Here is a 19,222-nt window from a genome sequence, read left to right on the forward strand (position 1 = left end):
TCTGATCTTAGGACAACAGAGTCATACAAGCACTTAAGTCTGACAGGCAATAAACAAAAAGGGGTGGTGGTGAGGGGAAATATGAACCTGAAAAAAAGTGTGGGAAAGATTGAAAAATGAAGGAAAAAAAACATCTGGAAAAAAAACAAAGGAACAAACAAAACCCCCACATGTTTCAGGAAGACAGAGTCAAGAGAAAGTAACTGAAACAAAAATATGAAGTGAGCAGGAAAAGACCTCATGTCTTCATGTCTTCATTATAACATGGAGGCTGAGAGTTTGAGGGACTGTGTTTTTCTTGAGTGAGCGTAGACTGAAGCAAAGGAGGATCCATCTGATTCATCTAAACACAAGGAGAAACTCTTTACTTTGAGGGTGCCAGAGCACTTTGAACAGGCTGCAACTCCAATGTATTGAACACTGTCCAGGTACAGATGAGGAGCGAGTTGAGAGTCTATAGGTGAGAATTAAGGGGCAGGCTGGCAGGGGTGATATAGTTGTGGGTGTCTATTACAGGCCACCAGATCAGGGTGAGGAAGTTAATGAGGCCTTCTACAGGCAGCTGAGAGTGGCCTCACAGTCACAAGCCCTGGTTGTCGTGGTGAATTTTAACTTCCCTGATGTTTGCTGGAAGGACTATTCAGCCATCCATCCACAGTCCAGGAGGTTCCTCCAGTGCCTTGACGATAACTTTCTGATGCAAATGGTGGAGGAGCCAACTAGGAGAGGTGCACTGCAGGACCTCATGCTCACTAACAAGGAGGATCTGGTTGAAGCAGTAAAGGTTGAGGGCTGCCTTTGTCACAGTGACCATGAAATGATGGAGTTCAGGATCTCCTGTGGCAAGAACAGATTAGCAAGCAGAATCAAAACCCTGGACTTCGTCAGGGCAAACTTTGGCATTTTCAAAAAATTGTGAGGGGAAATCCCATGGGCAAGGGTGCTGAAGGTAAAGGGGTCAAGATACTTGGTTAGTGTTTAGGGACTGCTTCTACCAAGCTCAAGATCAGAGCATCCCAACACGTAGGAAGTCAAGGAAAGGTTGGTTAAACAGGGAACTGCTGGGCAAAGTCAAGTGAAAGAGGAGAGTTTATAGATCATGGAAGGAGGGGCTGGCCACTTGGGAAGAATATAAGGCTGTTGTCAGGGGATGTAGGGAAGCAACTAGGAAAGCTAAGGCCTCCTTAGAATTAAAGGTGGCACGAGGGGTCGAGGACAACAGAAAGAGCTTTTTCAAATACATGGTAGATAGAACTAACAACAGAAGCAATGTAGGCCCATTGATGAATGAGGTGGGTGCCCTGGTGACAGAAGACACAGAGAAGGCAGAGTTACTGAATGCCTTCTCTGTCTATTCTGACGGAAACTGTCCTGAGGAGCCTCGTACCTCTGAGGTACCAGAGGAAGTCAGGACAATGGAGGAGTCTGCCTTAGTTGATGAGGACTAGGTTAGGGAGCAATTAGACAATCTAGACATCCATAAATCCATGGGTCCGGATGGGATGCTCCCGTGGGTGCTGAGGGAGCCTCCTGAGGTCATTGCTAGACCACTTTCCATCCTCTTTGCTAAGTCTTGGGAAATGGGAGAGGTGCCTGAGGAGTGGAGGAAAGCAAATGTCACTCTAGTCTCCAAAAAGGGCAAGAAGGAGGACCCGTGTAACTATACACCAGTCAGCCTCACCTCCATCCCTGGGAAAGTGATGGAACAACTTATCCTTGGTGTGATCTCAAGGCATATCAAGGATGAGAGTGTCATTAGGGGCAGTCAACATGGCTTCATCAAAGGGAAGTAGTACTTTTATGAAGACATGACGAGGTTGATAGATGATGGCAGGGCGGTGGATGTGGTCTACTTTGACTTCAGTAAAGCATTTGAAACAGTCTCCCACAGCATCCTCACAGCTACACTGAGGAAGTATGCACTGGATGATCAGGTAGTGAGGTGGACTGCGAACTGGCTGAAGGGAAGAAGCCAGAGAGTCATGGTCAATGGGGCAGAGTCTAGTTGGAGGTCTGTCTCTAGCAGAGTGCTTCAGGGGTCAATACTGGGGCCTATATTATTCAATATATTCATCAGTGACTTGGATGAGGGAATAGAGTGTACTATCAGTAAGTTTGCTGATGACACCAAGCTGGGAGGAGTGGCTGACATGCCAGAAGGCTGTGCTGCCATCCAGTGAGACATGGACAGGCTGGAGAATTGGGCGGGAAAAAATTTAATGAAATATAACAAGGGCAAATGTGGAGTCTTGCATCTGGGTAGGAACAACCCCAGGTTCCAGTAAAAGTTGGGGAATGACGTATTAGAGATCAGTGTAGGGGAAAGGGACCTGGGGGTCCTGGTGGACAGCAGGATGACCATGAGCCAGCACTGTGCCCTTGTGGCCAAGAAGGCCAATGGCATCCTGGGGTGTATTAGAAGTGGGGTGGTTAGTAGGTCGAGAGAGGTTCTCCTTCCCCTCTATTCTGCTCTGGTGAGACCACATCTAGAATAGTGTGTCCAGTTCTGGGCCCCTCAGTTCAAGAAGGACAGGGAACTGCTGGAGAGAGTCCAGCACAGGGCAACAAAGATGACCAAGGGAGTGCAGCATTTCCCTTATGAAGAAAGGCTGAGGGAGCTGGGTCTCTTTAGCTTGGAGGAGACTGAGGGGTGACCTCATTAATGTTTATAAATATATTAAGGGTGAGTGTCGCAAGGATGGAGCCAGGGTCTTCTCAGTGACAACCAATGGTAAGACAAGGGCAATGGGTTCAAACTGGAACACTAGAGGTTCCACTTAAATTTGAGAAGAAATTTCTTCACAGTGATGGTAACAGAACACTGGAACAGGCTGCCCAGGGAGGTTGTGGAGTCTCCTTCTCTGGAGACATCCAATACTCGCCTGGACACATTCCTGTGTAACCTCATCTAGGTGTTCCTGCTCTGGCAGGGGGATTGGATCAGATGATCTTTTGAGGTCCCTTCCAATCCCTAACATTCTATGATTCTGTGATTCTGTGAAATGAGGGAAATTACTCTCCTGAAGCAAGCATGAACCAATCGGAAACTTAAAATCACTAGGCAGGAAGGTACCTCTGGAGATCATCTGATTCAGCCCTCCTGCTCTGGGCAGGGTCAGCCACAATGGGATGCTTAGGGATGCAACTGGTTGAGTTTTGAGAATCTTTGAGGGTTTAATTTTAAACAGGATCTCCTGCACTTCAATTTGTGCCCACTATCTTCTGCATCACTGGATAACATTCTTGAAGATAGAAATGGCATTGTCTCTTTTCCATTTGCCAAGAGCTTTCAAATATGATCGACAGTGGCCTCCCAGTGCTAACCACCAGCTCCCTCAGCACCTGTGAGAGCATCCTGTCTGATCCCAGGGACTATGTACATCCAGATTGTTTAAGTGTTCCTTAACCTGATCCTCCACTGGGTCTAAGTTGCCTAAGATTTCTGAAGGTCAGTCTTATTAGTGAAGACTGAAACAAACAAAGCTCTCTGACATAAAAGGATAGCTTCCTGTAATTCATAAAACATCTGTACCCATCTACTGGCAGCAGTCTAGTCATGGGAACTACCTGTGATAACAATGAGATGGTATATATAGAATACACAAAAAATCACACAAGCTTTCAGATTAACAATGAATTATCTGTACAGAGTATAACAGGCAGTTGTATGCCTCTCATGAAGGACTGTAGTAATTATAATATTAGACATTTTACAAAATGGTTTTAATACTACTAAATGTAGTCTTGGTTAAAGGACAGATGAAAGCACCCTTTTCCAAATGCACAAATGGTGTATTGTGGTATATGCAGCATTTATTTTGGGATGTTTTACAACATGGTGACTCTAAATGAGCATACTTATGTCTACTTATGAAAATGAGAGTAGAGTCAGGCCCAGCACCTGTGTGTTGTGGTTTAACCCGGAAGCAGCTAAACACCACACATCTGTCTGCTCACTTCCTCCTAACAGTGGGATACAGAAGACAGAAAAAAAAAAGGCAAAACTCATGGATTGAGGTGAAGACACTTTAATAGAACAGAAAACCCCTTGAATATTGTTCAGTTTTGAGCCCCTCATTATAAGAAACACACTGAGGTACTAGAAAGAGTTCAGAGGAGTGTGAGGGAGCTGGTGAGGGGTCTGGAGCTCAAGTCTTATGAGGAGTGGTTGAGGGAACTGGGGCTGTTTAGCCTTGAAGAAAGGAAGTTGATGAGACACCTTATCACTGTCTACAACTACCTGAAAGGAGGTTGTAGCATGGAGGGTATTGGTCTCTTCTTCCAAGCAGCACGTGATAGGACAAGAGGAAATGCCCTCAAGTTGTGCCAGGGAAGGTTCAGATTGGATATTAGGAAAAAAATATTCACAGAGAGGTTTGTCAGGCACTGGAACAGGCTGCCCAGGGAAATGATGGAGTCCCCATCCCTAGAAGTGTTTAAAATGCCTATAGGTGAAGTTCTTAGAGATATGGTTTAATGCTAGAGTTAGGTTATGCTTGGATTTGATGACCTTGAGGGTCCCTTCTAACTGAAATGATTCCGTGATTCTATGAGAGCAAGGGAAGGCAATAATAATAATAATAATAATAATAATAGACAAAACAAATTATGCACAATGCGGTTTCTCACCACCCACTGCTCAGTGCCCAGCCTGTGCCCAGGCAGAGGTCCCTCAGACAACTTTCTCCCTAGTTTATATACTAAGCTTGACGTCATGTGCTATGGAATATCTCTTTGGTCAGCTGGGTTCAGCTGTCTCAGCCACGTCCCCTCCCACAGTCCTCTCCCACTGGCAGAGCAGTACAAGAAGCTGAAAAGTCCTTGACTTAGTGTAAGCACTGCTTGGCAATAATGAAAACATCGGTATGTTATCAACATTATTCTCAAACTAAATCAAAAATTCAGCACTATATCAGCTACTAGTAAGAAAATTAACTCTATTCCAGCCAAAACCAGGACACTGTGAAAAACTTCTAGGAAACAAGTTGAAACCAGATCTAGTGGGTTGTGCAATAATTTACAGTGCTGATTCAACACATGCACTATATATACAGCAATTATCATTTCACAGTTCCTCTTGGTTAAACAGATTCTAATGCTAAAGTGTTTTGTATCATAGTCCTTTTTTTATTAATCACCTCTGTTTCACTCTTCCTTCTGAAAAGAGGTGTAAACGATTTTCTCAACACTTGTTTGCTGTGATGAATAATTATATCTAGTTGATAAAAGGTGAATGTTTTCTCTTAGTTCACTTCTGTGTATTGCTCTGTCTTACTTCTATACCTGATTGCTTCTATGACTGATAAGTGCTAAGTACTAATATGTAAGTGGTACACAATCATAGAGGGTTATTATTCTGGATGAATAATGCATAAGTCTAACTGCAATTTTTTGCTATTATCTGAGAGTGATTAGAAGTGAATAGCTGCTAGGAAGCTTTACAGTTGCCAAATTAGATATCTACAGGTTTTTATTGTGCTTGTTTTCAAATCTAATTGTTTTTGTTTCATTGTCATATATTTGAATATACCAATATTAAACTTAAAAGAGGAATAGTGAAGGATTTTATTTCACCAAACCAATAGAAATTAACAGTAGCTTTCAACAATTTAAAATCAAAGAAGTGGTCAAATTCCCAGTCCCCTGGCTTCAAAGAAAAAAAAAAATTAAATCTATTTTGCAAATTCTGACTTGTAAGAACAGAAAAATATATAGTGGATATCATTTCCTCATTCTTCTTCACTTTATGGTTTTCATTAGTGTAAATATGCTTACTGATTTATCAGTGGAATTCAGAAGGGCATTTTCATTAAATAGAGAGACCAGAAACAACATACTTGAGTGGTGTAATTAATGGAACATTACCAGCTGATGAGCCTAGAATAACCTGAAACTGACTCATACAGGAAAATGCCAAGTCCTTTCTTTGCTCTTTTCCAGCATCCTGAGTGGCTGCTGCACAAGCTCCTTTCTCTTTTTATCCTCAAAGTATTGTTAGGTATGAAAAGGAGACAGAATGTCTAAAGCAAAGCATTTATAGTTAGTGTAGCTGAAACCTTAATAGTTTAATCAGAGGATTATGATCAGTTCAGATTTAATTAGAATAAAGAAAAATAAATATTTTTAAAAGTCTCAATCATTATAGAAACACTTTTAAAATTGTTTGAAACCCTTTTCCTTGTGTTATTCTTAGTCTTCTAGTGTTCCATAGAGCCCTCATCTCTGTAACTTCAGTCTGGTGATGGCAGTGGCTAGTGCAGTATACAGTGAGTTGTCAGCACCTGGAGTCCTCTCTCAAGTCCTTCACCATGACGGATATGATGCTAATGTCAATGATTTCTTTCTTTCTTTCTTTCTTTCTTTCTTTCTTTCTTTCTTTCTTTCTTTCTTTCTTTCTTTCTTTCTTTCTTTCTTTCTTTCTTTCTTTCTTTCTTTCTTTCTTTCTTTCTTTCTTTCTTTCTTTCTTTCTTTCTTTCTTTCTTTCTTTCTTTCTTTCTTTCTTTCTTTCTTTCTTTCTTTCTTTCTTTCTTTCTTTCTTCCTTCCTTCCTTCCTTCCTTCCTTCCTTCCTTCCTTTCTTTCTTTCTTTCTTTCTTTCTTTCTTTTTCTTTCTTTCTTCTTCCTTCCTTCCTTCCTTCCTTCCTTCCTTCCTTCCTTCCTTCCTTCCTTCCTTCCTTCCTTCCTTCCTTCCTTCCTTCCTTCCTTCCTTCCTTCCTTCCTTCCTTCCTTCCTTCCTTCCTTTCCTTTCTTCCTTTCTTTCCTTTCCTTCCTTCCTTTCCTTCCTTCTTTTCCTTCCTTTCCTTCTTTTCTTTTCTTTTCTTTTCTTTTCTTTTCTTTTCTTTTCTTTTCTTTTCTTTTCTTTTCTTTTCTTTTCTTTTCTTTTCTTTTCTTTTCTTTTCTTTTCTTTTCTTTTCTTTTCTTTTCTTTTCTTTTCTTTTCTTTTCTTTTCTTTTCTTTCCTTTCCTTTCCTTTCCTTTCCTTTCCTTTCCTTTCCTTTCCTTTCCTTTCCTTTCCTTTCCTTTCCTTTCCTTTCCTTTCCTTTCCTTTCCTTTCCTTTCCTTTCCTTTCCTTTCCTTTCCTTTCCTTTCCTTTCCTTTCCTTTCCTTTCCTTTCCTTTCCTTTCCTTTCCTTTCCTTTCCTTTCCTTTCCTTTCCTTTCCTTTCCTCTCTCTCTCACATCTTTTGTGTGGGGTTATTTTTGTATGCTTTCTTACAAGCTTTTATGCCTTGCTCTTGCTCCAGTAATCTGTAACTCTGTATTATATTCAAATTTTTGCATGTTAGATTCTGCATTTTTGTCACCTTTTTTTCCTCTACAAACAAGTTTTCCCAGTTTCACGTCTTCATGTTTTTTAACTGACCTTATGCGAGTTGTTTATAGCACGGGGAAGAGGGTGGAACACAGGACGTGCCCTATCTCTTATGATGCTATGCCTGTACTCTTCTACATGTATCCTGTGTCTCTGCTTCTCTAGGTCTCTGTACTACTGGGTTACAGGACTACACAAAAAACCACTCTGCTTTTTACAATTACATAATCACTAGTGTGGGAAACTGAATTTTTACAAAGTTCAGAGGATATTTGTAATTCCTGTTATTGGCTATTCTGCAATACCACAGTGTGATTTGAACCCAAACCTTAGTCCTTAAGCTATGCAACTTTTGTTGATGAAAATTTCCTATAAACTGTTGTATTTCTCAAAAATATTTTGTTCACAATGAATCTACATTATTTGGAGAAAAAAAAATTCTTAAAAATTCCATTGTATGACTTTGAATTATGATTCATTATGTTAAAGTGCATGGAGCTAGCTGTAAGAGACTAGTAACAGTAGCCCACAATACTGAGAAAAACCCTATAGACATAGGAATTACTGCAGAAATTCATATTGGTGAATACTGCTGTCAGAAATCTATTTCATAACTATTCATCTGTAGTAATTTATACTTGTCAATACTGTGTTGCATATGTAACAAGTTTCTGATTTTGCTTTTCACTATCTCTTTTACAGAATCTTCCATGCAAATTACAGGTGGGAAATATTCTACTTGTTATTTGGAATACGACATACAACAGTATCAGACATGAAAGAGAAATAGTGAAAGATTAGGTTTAAATGAAACAAAGGAAAGGAACTTGGTAGTAATTACAGGCATAATGTGATTACTGATACATTATTCAAGAAGCTTGTGTTATGGATAAGACTTTATATTCTAGGAGCAATAAGAATTATTTTCTTAACTACTTTCAATCCGGCCATAATATTTAGAAAGACAAGACCTCTGACCTGATTAAATGAATATCTATTCTGTGAAAAATTCATGTACTTTAAAACTTGTTTTGTTTTAAGAAAGGACAAGAAGTCATAATGCCAGTTATAACAAAATGAAATTTTTAAAACAGTTAATTAAGAAGCCATCACAGTGTTTTTGGATTTTTGAAATATTTCTCTTGGTCTTAATGAGCTTAAAACACTAAATTTCATTGAGGAGAGAACATTTCTTTTTAGACATCGTGTAATATATGACATTAGAGGTTCTGTATTTTCATTAGAACATACTTGACTTGGTTTACCAATGCAACTTTTATTTGTTTGCCTGAATCAAAAGGACTTTTTTTGTTTGTAGAGCCACAAACTGGAATAAGTTTGCTTATTTATGACTTAAAGAAATATTTACATAAGCGTAAAGATGTCTTACCATGATATGAAGAAACTCATTGTCAGTCAGAAATGCAGTAATTAAGAAGGTGGCAAACATGGAATTGTTGCAATAACTAGAAGGAAAGTTGTGGGCTTCTGGAGACTTTGTTAAGAGTTGGCTACCTGTATAGACTTTCAGGAGGGGATTTTTTTAGGCTGGTAGCTGTGGATTTTTAACAGAGTTGTAGTTGTCTGATACATGCTGATTTGTTTCAGAAAGTTGTTTAGTTGCTGCAAAAATCTCCTGGCTCTATAGGGACTAGAGAATTGAAGTTTCCACAGGAGTTCAAGTTATCTGGGGATTTGCTGCAAGTAATTTTCATGAGCAAAAGTGATGCAGCTGGAAATTTAGTCTCATTTCTTGCCCATCTAGTGGGCTAAAATAAACCAGGTAATACTTGTAGGAATACATTGAGAGGTTTTGGCCTTTTATCTTTTTCTTTTTTTTTGTGTGGGTTTTTTTTTGTTTGTTTGTTTGTTTGTTTTTGTTGGTTTTTTGTTTTTTTTGTTTTTTGTTTTTTTGTTTTTTTTTTTTTTTTTTTTGACACAGAAATACATAGAGACTTTTACTCTTCAAAAGAACATCACCTATAGTTATCCATAGCATAGTTACCCACAAGCTTCTGTACATGTCCACCGGGATGTGATCCTTCCTCGTAGAATCAATGATACAGACTTGGGCCCTAGATAAGTAGATGGACTTCTAAGCTGCATTGCATAGTGTCTTCCCCTCCTATGCCTGAACAACATCCTATATATCTTAAGTTTTCATGTGTGTTTTAGATTTATTTAGCTCATAAATTCATGAACTTATCACAATTCATAATTCATGTTTCATACTTCATTGTAGAAATAGTTTCCACTATTGTTGAACACTTGGAAGTGTTGTCACTTAAAGGTCACCTTTACAAAAAAGTATTCTTACTTGAGGAAAGACTTTTAAATAAGCAAGGTTTGGTTTTGGTTTTGGTTTTGTTGTTTTTTTTTTTTTTTTTCAGTTCGAGAATTCTCATCGCAATATTTCAAACTCCAAAGAATTCTTAAAAGGAAAAGCAGCTTAGCTAGAGCAAGTAAGGTATGCTTGAAAACAGTATTGATCTGCATCTAAAGTCTTTTCTGGATGTTTATGAAAGGTTACGAATACAAAGTCTGAAGACTGCTGATCTCCAAGAGTATATGTCTATATTGCCTGATAAGAAACCCATATACTTTATCTCAGTTTACAAGATTTGCATCTTTCAGAACATATACCACTTTGAGATACATTTTCAAATTTTCTTCCCATCAAGTCTAGAGGAACATACAAAATGATAGCAAGCAGGTTGAATGATTTTCTTCCATACTGAAAAAAAACAAGCCATTACAATTCAAACAGAAATGTGCATTTCTGTCACAGAAGAAGAAAAAAGTATTCTTTCAAGGATGAAGAATGTGGCACTAAACCTGACCTCTTGCTTGTGTGTCAGGAAGGGCTTGAGTGATGCTTCTCAAGAAATATGTTATTGAGAAATCCTCTCAGCGAGAACAACACAGTTCAAACAGAAGAACAGAAAGTGTACTTGCTAGTGCTTACTCTCTTGTTACCTATGCAAAAAAACAGCAGTAGTGTGTTCTTGTATCCCAAGTCGCTCCCCTTACAATTCATGTCTGCTGCTGAGGTGGATTTAGCTCAGCTCTCAGCTGGTGAAACATTAAACTGCTGCATGGAGCACACAGAGAGGACCTGCACCTATGTTTACCACCCGGGCTGTAGCACAGCCTTGCTGCAGTGAGTAGGGGAAGAGTGAGCAGCTGGTGCGAACCTCAAAAGGAGGATGAGACAGTGGTGGGAGAGGAGATGAAGGGATAGACAACAAAATCGGGAAATTAGGTCAGTGACTACTAAAAACGTGGAAACCACTGAGGCAGCTAGAATACTGCGGAACCCAGGGTCACTGAGTATACTAATTGCTGTATATTGTGGTAAGATTAATTTAGAGGGCAAGAAATGCCATCTAACTTTTCAACCAACATCATTATCTAAAATATCACAACCTAGCAGTATAATTACAGTAAGAACTTGTACTTTTGCTATTACATACTTAGGTGAGTCAAATACTACCCAGAAAATGTGATGACAGTTGCTCTGAGGTTGCTTGTCAATCCAAACCTAATCAGTCAAATAATTTCATTTGAAAATAAATTCCTTAGGGCCTTTTCTGGAAGTCACACTGAGATCCTTTTATTTTTTTTCTTTTTTCCCAATTGTCTCTGTTTAAGGCACTCACACTCACTCTCAAAGGTTTGAAGTCTTAATTCAAAACACTTTCCTTTTGAAAAACTGCTGAATCTACATTTCTTTTCTCTCCACCTAAGAGAATATCTAAACACTCATGACCTGGTGGTCTGTCTTCCTCAGTTTTTCTTTATACAGCATGGATTCCCTCTTGCAGAGACAAAAATGAGAAAACCTTTCTGTCTGTGATGGTGATGTGGAATGCCAAATTCCATCCACTACTTGAGGGTTTGATTAATAATTTATATAAGTTACTACAGCATCAAAAGGATCAATAGGTAGTGTAACACTTAAGCGTACCCTTAATCATGGCCTTTAGGCTGCTATTCTTTGAATGCAGAATGTGAATTCATATCTCCCAGGAAATAACTCCCAAGACAGAAGTATTTACTTCAAGTCTTTTGGATGAAAGGAAACAGCAGCACTGTCTTTTTCTATTGACCTAATTTTTCATTTCTGTTACTTGGTCACAGATACACATACAAATCCCAAAACACATTCTGGATGACTTGAAACTAGTGGTTTTATCTTTCCATTTTGTCTGAAAGTATGTATAACTTTGTTGGCTTGATCTGGGCTAAAGTTTTGACATTGTGTGGATAAGGGGAAAAATGCATTATTTGCAGAATAATACTTCTGGTTCCAGAAAGCTGAATATATCAGAGTCTTCACTTGAAGGAGATTTTCAACAGTGAGAGCCAATACTTACTGATTTCATAATTTTGCTTTTTTTCTCAATATGCTTTTTTAATGACTGCTCCTCAAGATTGTTTTTTTCACGTTACGAGTTACTGGAAGTGACTGTTTCCCCTTTGGCACTTCATCTCTTATCTGTTCGCAGCAAAGAGTATAACGCTGCAATATGCTAGCAATAACAGTGCTAAAAATTGTAGAAATGCATTTTTAGATGCTATAAGGTATACATGGACAATACTACTTTAACTGTATTTACCTGACTAATAAATACAAGTTAGGACTTAGATGCCTTATTCTTTTGTGTTTTTTTTTTTTTCCTATCCAATGAAGAGAGAAGGTGCTCCAGACCTTGTGACATATCATATCAGTTTACAAAATTAAATTCTTAACTTTGGTGCTTATTTGACAGGTGAGTCTGGAACGAACATATCAAAGCCTCAGACAGACTCCTGTACCAAAGTAAAGACCCACAAAATTCAGCAGCTGTGCATAAAGTTTAAGCAGTGAACTAAGCAGCATTCAGTTCTGCAAAACAAGAGTCTTGGACTTTTCCTTGGTATTGTAAGTATTCTTCTATCCCTAAAATGCAAGGTACTGATTTCTTAGATACATTATTACAAGCTTTCAAAATGGAAGCAATATCAAGTAGCAAAAAACCAGTAGGACAAGGGTAAGGTATATTTCTCATTCCTTTTTCACCTGAGTTCTTTGGATTGCTAGCAAAACAAGCAAGTAAAACATTTCACTGTCAAACATTTGAAAAATAAGTTACTTTTTCTTGCATCTTTTCAAGACCTCTCAGTATGTATGCCCGGATACTTTTCTTTGTTATGTGTTTGTTCAAAATATGATGAATTATTTGAAAAAACACTTGGTAGGAGCACAAAGGGCATAAAAGCAACATCTTGTTGAATTTTTATTTTGAAATGTGTGCTATACATGTAGAACAAGAGTAAAAGAGCATGAATAAGTTTTGAAATGTATGGATGATTATAGAAACTTTTGAAAAAATGCCTTTTCAGGTCCTTTTTATCTATGACCCTTGGTTTCTGGTATGTGCCAAGAACAATAGCTAACTGAAATGTTCTAAAAACTTTATCACCTGTCTTTCAATTATGGCTGTAGTAAAACAAGGCAGAGTAGCCTTTGATATCAGTAAGTTCTGACAGTAAGACAGTAGATGACCTACTTAATTCACCAGGTACAAGAAGATGTCAGAACACAGGTCTGACATGAAGCTTATGAAGATCAGGTAGACACTGCTGGCAGTGCAAGTGTTGTCCGTTTTCTAGTCTCAGTGAAAACAGCTGAATTCTATTTATCTTTTGACTTTGTAGAATTTTCTCATATGTCAACATATAAGAACCAATAAAAATAATTATGGAAAGAATACATTAAAATTAAAATTAAAATTAAAAAAGAGGAAAAAAGGGATGCTGGAGGGATTAATTATCCTTTACTATTTTTCGTCCTCTAGAATAAAATTATTGATTCTGAAAATGAATCTATTTGTACTCTTAACACTTATTAGGCCATACCCATTTGAATTAATGCAAAACACAACAAATTGAAAAAGTGTGTTTTAGAATTCTGAACTACATTTCCGGTAGCTTTTTCTCTGCAGAAAGTAAATTTCAAAGAGTTTTAAAAAATCTTCTAAGTTGATGTTTTTAAATAATTTAGGTTAATCTCAAAGACAAAATGCATTCTAGTCTCTTAGAAACAGAATGAGCATATACTGTTTTGTAAATTGGTTGAAAAAGATCTAGTCCAAATTCTTGAAACAGAAAACAAAACATCTTATAAATCCTGAATAGGAAAACTCAATACATAGTTTACAGAAATGCTTTTTTATCCTGCATCAGGACAGGCTTTTTGTATGATGGAAGGTTGGAATAATGTTCTAAAACATTTGACATAACAGATTAACATTCCTATACCTATTGATTTTCATATTTTTTGATCATTTTCCCAAAATACTGTTTGCTTTGGCACAGCAGTGCTAAACATTTAAAGCAACATCTCTTCAAATATTCTTAAAAGAGTGCAATTTCTGTTTCAACAGTGTCTCACTGAATTTCTATGACAATGCCTTATACTGATCTTCCAGTTTATTCTCCTGAAAGTTGAGAACAGATTCAACTTGATTTTAAAAAGGGTAGATCATTCCAAAGAAACTTTCTGCCAAAAAAAATGATTAATTTTCTGAACAAAAGGACATACAGGAGATCAAATTTATGCAATCTTAATTTCACATGAAGCCTCAGATGAAATTATTAAATTAAAATGGAGGAGAATATGATATAGTTTAAGAAGGGTGAGATGTATAAGGCAGATTTATAAGCTGACTAAAGTGGTTTCACCGCAAGACAGAGGACATTAGTCGTGCTGAAAGATGAACAAAGATGGAGAGTTTTATAAGTGGAGTACGACAGACTGCTCTTCAACTGTATTTAATATTTTCATTAACAAATTTGGCACACAAGCTGAAAGGAGAAGTTAGCAAATGACAAAAAAATATTAAAGTAATTCAGGAAGAAAAGAATAAAATTTATCAAGTAGAAATCATAGAGACCAATAATGAAACTCTTCCGTGTATAGTGATGTGCGCTTTAGCTAGAAGAGACAGGAGGGAAGACATGTGGTTACATAAGTCACAGAGTGTGGGATTCACCTGCACCTTTTCTAATTAACTGATGACAAGCAAGACTGATTGTACTTCCTCAGGGGTCTGTACTGGGACCAGTACTGTTTAATATCTTCATCAGTGACAGAGACAGTTGGACAGAGTGCACACTCAGCAAATTTGCAGATGACAGCAAGCTGAGTGGTACAGCTGACACACCTGAGGGATGGGATGCCATCCAGAGGGACCTGAAGAAGCTTGAGAAGGTGGGCCCATACAAACCTTATGAGGCTCAGCAAGACCAAGTTCAAGGTCCTGAACCTGTGTCAGGGCAACCCCAGGCATCAATACTGGCTGGGGGATGAAGGCATTGAGAGAAGCCCTGCCAAGAAGGACTTGGGGGTGCTGGTGGATGAGAGTTTGGACATGAGTCAGCAATGTACACTTGCAGCCCAGAGGGCCAGTCGTATCTTGGACTGCATCAAAAGGAGCATGGTTGGCAGGTTGAGGGAGGTGATTCTGCCCCTCTGCTCTGCTCTGGTGAGACCCCACCTGGAGTTCTGCATCCAGCTCTGGAGCCGCAACGCAGAAAAGACATGGATCTGTTGGAGAGAGTCTAGAGGAAGCCACCAAGATGATCAGATGGCTGGAACACCTTTCCTATGAGAACGGGTTGAGAGAGTTGGGGTTGTTCAGCCAAGAGAAGAGAAGGGTCCAGGGAGATCTTATTGCAGCTTCTCAGTACTTAAGTGCTATAAGAAAGATGGGGACAGACTTTTTAGCAGGGTCCGCCTGGTATGATATGTAAAGGGGTAATGGTTTTAAACTAAAGGAGGGGAGATTCAGGCTAGACATGAGGAAGAACTTTTTTACAATGTGGGTGATGAAACACTGGCAGAGGTTGCTCAGAGGGGTGGTAGATGCCCCATCCCTGGAGATATTCAAGGCCAGGCTGGATGGGGCTCTGAGCAGCCTGATCTATTTGAAGAAGTCCCTGCTTGTTGCAGGGGGTTTGGACTATATGACCTTTAAAGATCCCTTCCAACCCAAACTATTTTATGATTTCCATGAGAAAATATGATATCATATGAATCAGATTCCATTGAGTACTGTAGAAACATAAAATAACCAAGGTTGGAAGGGACCTCAGGATGTCTCCTAGTCCAGCCTGAACTCAAAGCAGGGCTAATTTCAAAGTGAGACTGAGTTGCTCAGTGTCTTGCCTGATTTAGTTCTGAAAACTGCCAAAGATGGAGATCCTGTGACTTTTCTAGGCAGCTTGCACCCATACTTGACCTCTCTCAGTGTGAAATTTTAAAATTTATTTTATTTTTAATGATGTCCAAGGTATTTCTCTTGCTGCAATTTGTGAGAGCTCTTCTTGCACTTCTGGTGGTCACCACTGAGAGAAGTATGTCTTCGCCTTCTATAAAACTCCTCTTTGTATAGAGGAAGATAGCAATTAAATTTCTGCCCTTAACCTTATTTTCTCAAAGCTAAACAAGCCAATCTTTTGATCTATTTACACTCATACCGTGTGCTCCTGCTACACTCTAGTCATCTTGGTGATATCCCACTGAACTCACTCCAGTTCGTCAATGTCTTTCTTTTATTGATGGACTAAGAACTGGATAGTTTTATAGGTGTAGCCTCCTGAGAGCAAATGGAAGGAAAAAAATACTAGGATGTCCTAGCTATTGTCTCCCATCCTCCTGCAAAAAGCTGCAAAAGTCTTGCTTTTAAGCTATTGACTGAATTTCAGTTTTGTCATAATTTTTGAGCTTTTGACTCTATAGTAAGATTCATTTTTCTGTTACTTTCAACTGAAATATTTTTATAAACTTATGGTAAAAATATGATATAATGAAAAAATAATGAATATTATAACAAAATAATGTAATGTTGTAGAAATATTCTATAAAACTTTAAAAAGATTAAGAGAAAGAAATCCAGCAACAGGTGTATTCTGAAAAGAAAATGCACACTTATTTCTTTGGAAAACTAATTACTCAGAGAGGGAAAAATATCATGTTTGATTTCACAAAATCACAGAGTGTTAGGGATTGAAACAGACCTTGAAAGATCGTCTAGTCCAACCCCTCCAGCGGAGCAGGAGCACTTAGATCAGGTTACACAGGAAGGCGTCCAGGTGGGTTTTGGTTGTCTCTAGAGAAGGAGACTCCACACCTCCCCGGGCAACCTCTTCCAGTGTTTTGTCACCCTCACTGTGAAGAAGTTTCTTCTCATATATAAGTGGAACCTCCTGTGTTCCAGTTTGTACCCATTGCCCCTTGTCTTATCATTGGTTGTTTTTGTTTGCTTGAGGCCACTGTTTGAGTAGCTACTGGTGACAACAGCAACTGAAGATGGACTGCAATACAGCAGAAAACAGGATCATAACTGGAGATAGCTCCAAAATATATCTGATGTGTCATCAGAGAAAATAATATACTTCATAAGTGCAAGACACTGCATCTAGGAAGAATAATCATAATTGGTAATATCGAAAGACGTAAAGGATCAGAAGGAGAATGTGTGTTACGAGAGGTGATGAATACTAGTGACAATTATTTTTATGACGTTTGCAGAAATTTTATGTTCTGCTTTGTTTAATAATAATTTTTAAAAAGTCTTATTTTTTCACTTAGTGTAATCATGATACCTTAAGAACTCAGTTCCTGCCGTACACTTGTAGATGTGGCTAATGCTATATTATGGCAATAGTCACTGTAGTGATGTGCAGACAAGATGATGGCCTGTGAATGCATATGGGGGTCTGAAAGTTTGAAACCTTAGAGGGAAATATTCAGCAGACAATGCCAAACACATCTTGCAAATTAATGTTTTTAGGTTTATTACAGCTGTTCAAGGTAAAACAATGTTCCAGACTGAACATAACATCAGTAGTACATCACAGCCTCTCTGGGAAAATGTTGCTTATGTGATGGAACTATTTTAATGTTGCCAGTTTTACCAGTCTTCTATTTTCCACCCACTCTATTGCCTTCTACCTAACTGTCCATATTTTATAATAAATTAGGTCTAAAGACTTAACAGCCACTAGAATGACTGCATAGCATTAAATAGATTAGAAATATTCATTATTATTCATTATCTATCTGTAAAACATTAGCAATCAATTTGGGAACAAAGGCTAATAATATTTTGTGTTAAAGTTGAAAGAAATGTGCTAGTTCAATTTCATTTACTATTTGAATCATTTTAATTCCAGGATTTACAGACATCTTGTCTCTCTACTATATAATTTTTCCTTGATACAAAGAGAACAGAAATACTTCAGCAAAAATAAAAAAAAAAAAAAAAATAGTGACAGTACAAATCAAAAGCTGGATCTGAATTTGAATTTTGTATTAGGGAATTCATTCTTGGTTCTAGAGTTCTGAATCTGGACAGAAAAATGCTAGAAACTGCAAGCCTTCCATCCAGGTTAGGCTCATCTGTGATAATAACCATCTTTTGAAAATGTTGAGCAAATTAATATTTTACAGAGTATCGCAGAAGATGAGTAAATGAAGATGATAGATGGATGAAATCCTTCATTATGACATTACAGGTTGAAGTAACCCAAAACTACTTTGGTGAACAAATCACTGTCAGTGCCTTCATTATCTAAATGGCAGAAGGATCACACTGTTCCTTCTTTTTTCCATGGATTAGGCCTTTAAGAAGACCAAAACATTGTTCTGGCACTGTGCTGTGCTTCCAGGTAGAACAGAATTTCACATAGCTTTTAGCTGCCTTCACTAGTTGAGTTTGTTGACAAAATAGCATGACGCTAAAAATGAAAGACTTCAGTCTATTCAGTTCCTCAGGTAAATGCCCAGAGTCATCTGAAATGAAGAGGAGCCTTTGGAAGTATAAGGCTAGAAATGGCCAGAAGACACACTAAGTAAATAGACTTTAAACAGACTAAGAGTCCCTCAAAGAAGTTTTGTGTTTTCTTGAGATGTGTAAACCATAAACTAAATCAGAATATCTTTGGTTTGTGGAAGGCAGAAAAAGCAAATGTATTATCTTTTAATTTATTATACTATCTTGAGAAATAAAAAAAAAAAAGTCAATGATAGCCATCTAGAAAGAAATTATCACAGTGAGGCCATAAACATTCACCACACTGAGGAAACAATACAGTTTCACTGCCATAAAGTCTACTACAAAGTAATTAATTATTCCTAATTTTTAATCAATTTAATTTAAAAAATGCATTGACTTAATGTACATTAAAAAAAAAAAGCCTGGAAATTCCATTACACCTTCAAATAGCAAATCTGTACATGTACTAGTAGTCTGAGTAACTTCTACAACCATAGGTAAAAGATTAAATCAAAATATTCTCCCCAAAATAAGCTAGCACAGATAACAGCAATGGAAACCAGTAAGAGAAACAGGACAGAAATTTATAATTCAAATACCATTGTACAATCTCGGTTCAATACAGGCACTTCAGAGTACAGATGAGGACCTTTGTTACAGTTTAATCCACCTGCATCCATTTATGTTGTTGGGTCCTGTTTTGAAAATAACAGGGTTTTTTTTTGTTCTTTTGCCTCTGCTGAATACATGAGCTTTCATTTAATTTAGAAGAACACACACTGGCACTCAGGTCTTTCCCAGACAGTACCAAATAAGTGTCTGCCTAAAGCTTTTACAATTGTATTTTTTTCACCTGTAGCTCATTTTGAAGCTGTAGTGTGTATTAGCATCTAAACTACAGAAGAGTTTTATTAATTTATTTACAATGTAAGTATAAAGAAATTTCCAAAGCCCCTTTAAAATTACTCACGTAAGCTGTGTTCTTATTTCATTGATGAGATAAGGTTGCCCTTAAGAAGACTTGATGACTTTGAAAATGGAAGCATCATGCCATTAATTCAGGAACCAAAGTGACAGAGCTGGTGACTGTAA

This window comes from Streptopelia decaocto, assembly GCF_964273445.1.
Source record: "Streptopelia decaocto genome assembly, chromosome: 1".
NCBI classification, from domain to species: Eukaryota; Metazoa; Chordata; class Aves; order Columbiformes; family Columbidae; genus Streptopelia; species Streptopelia decaocto.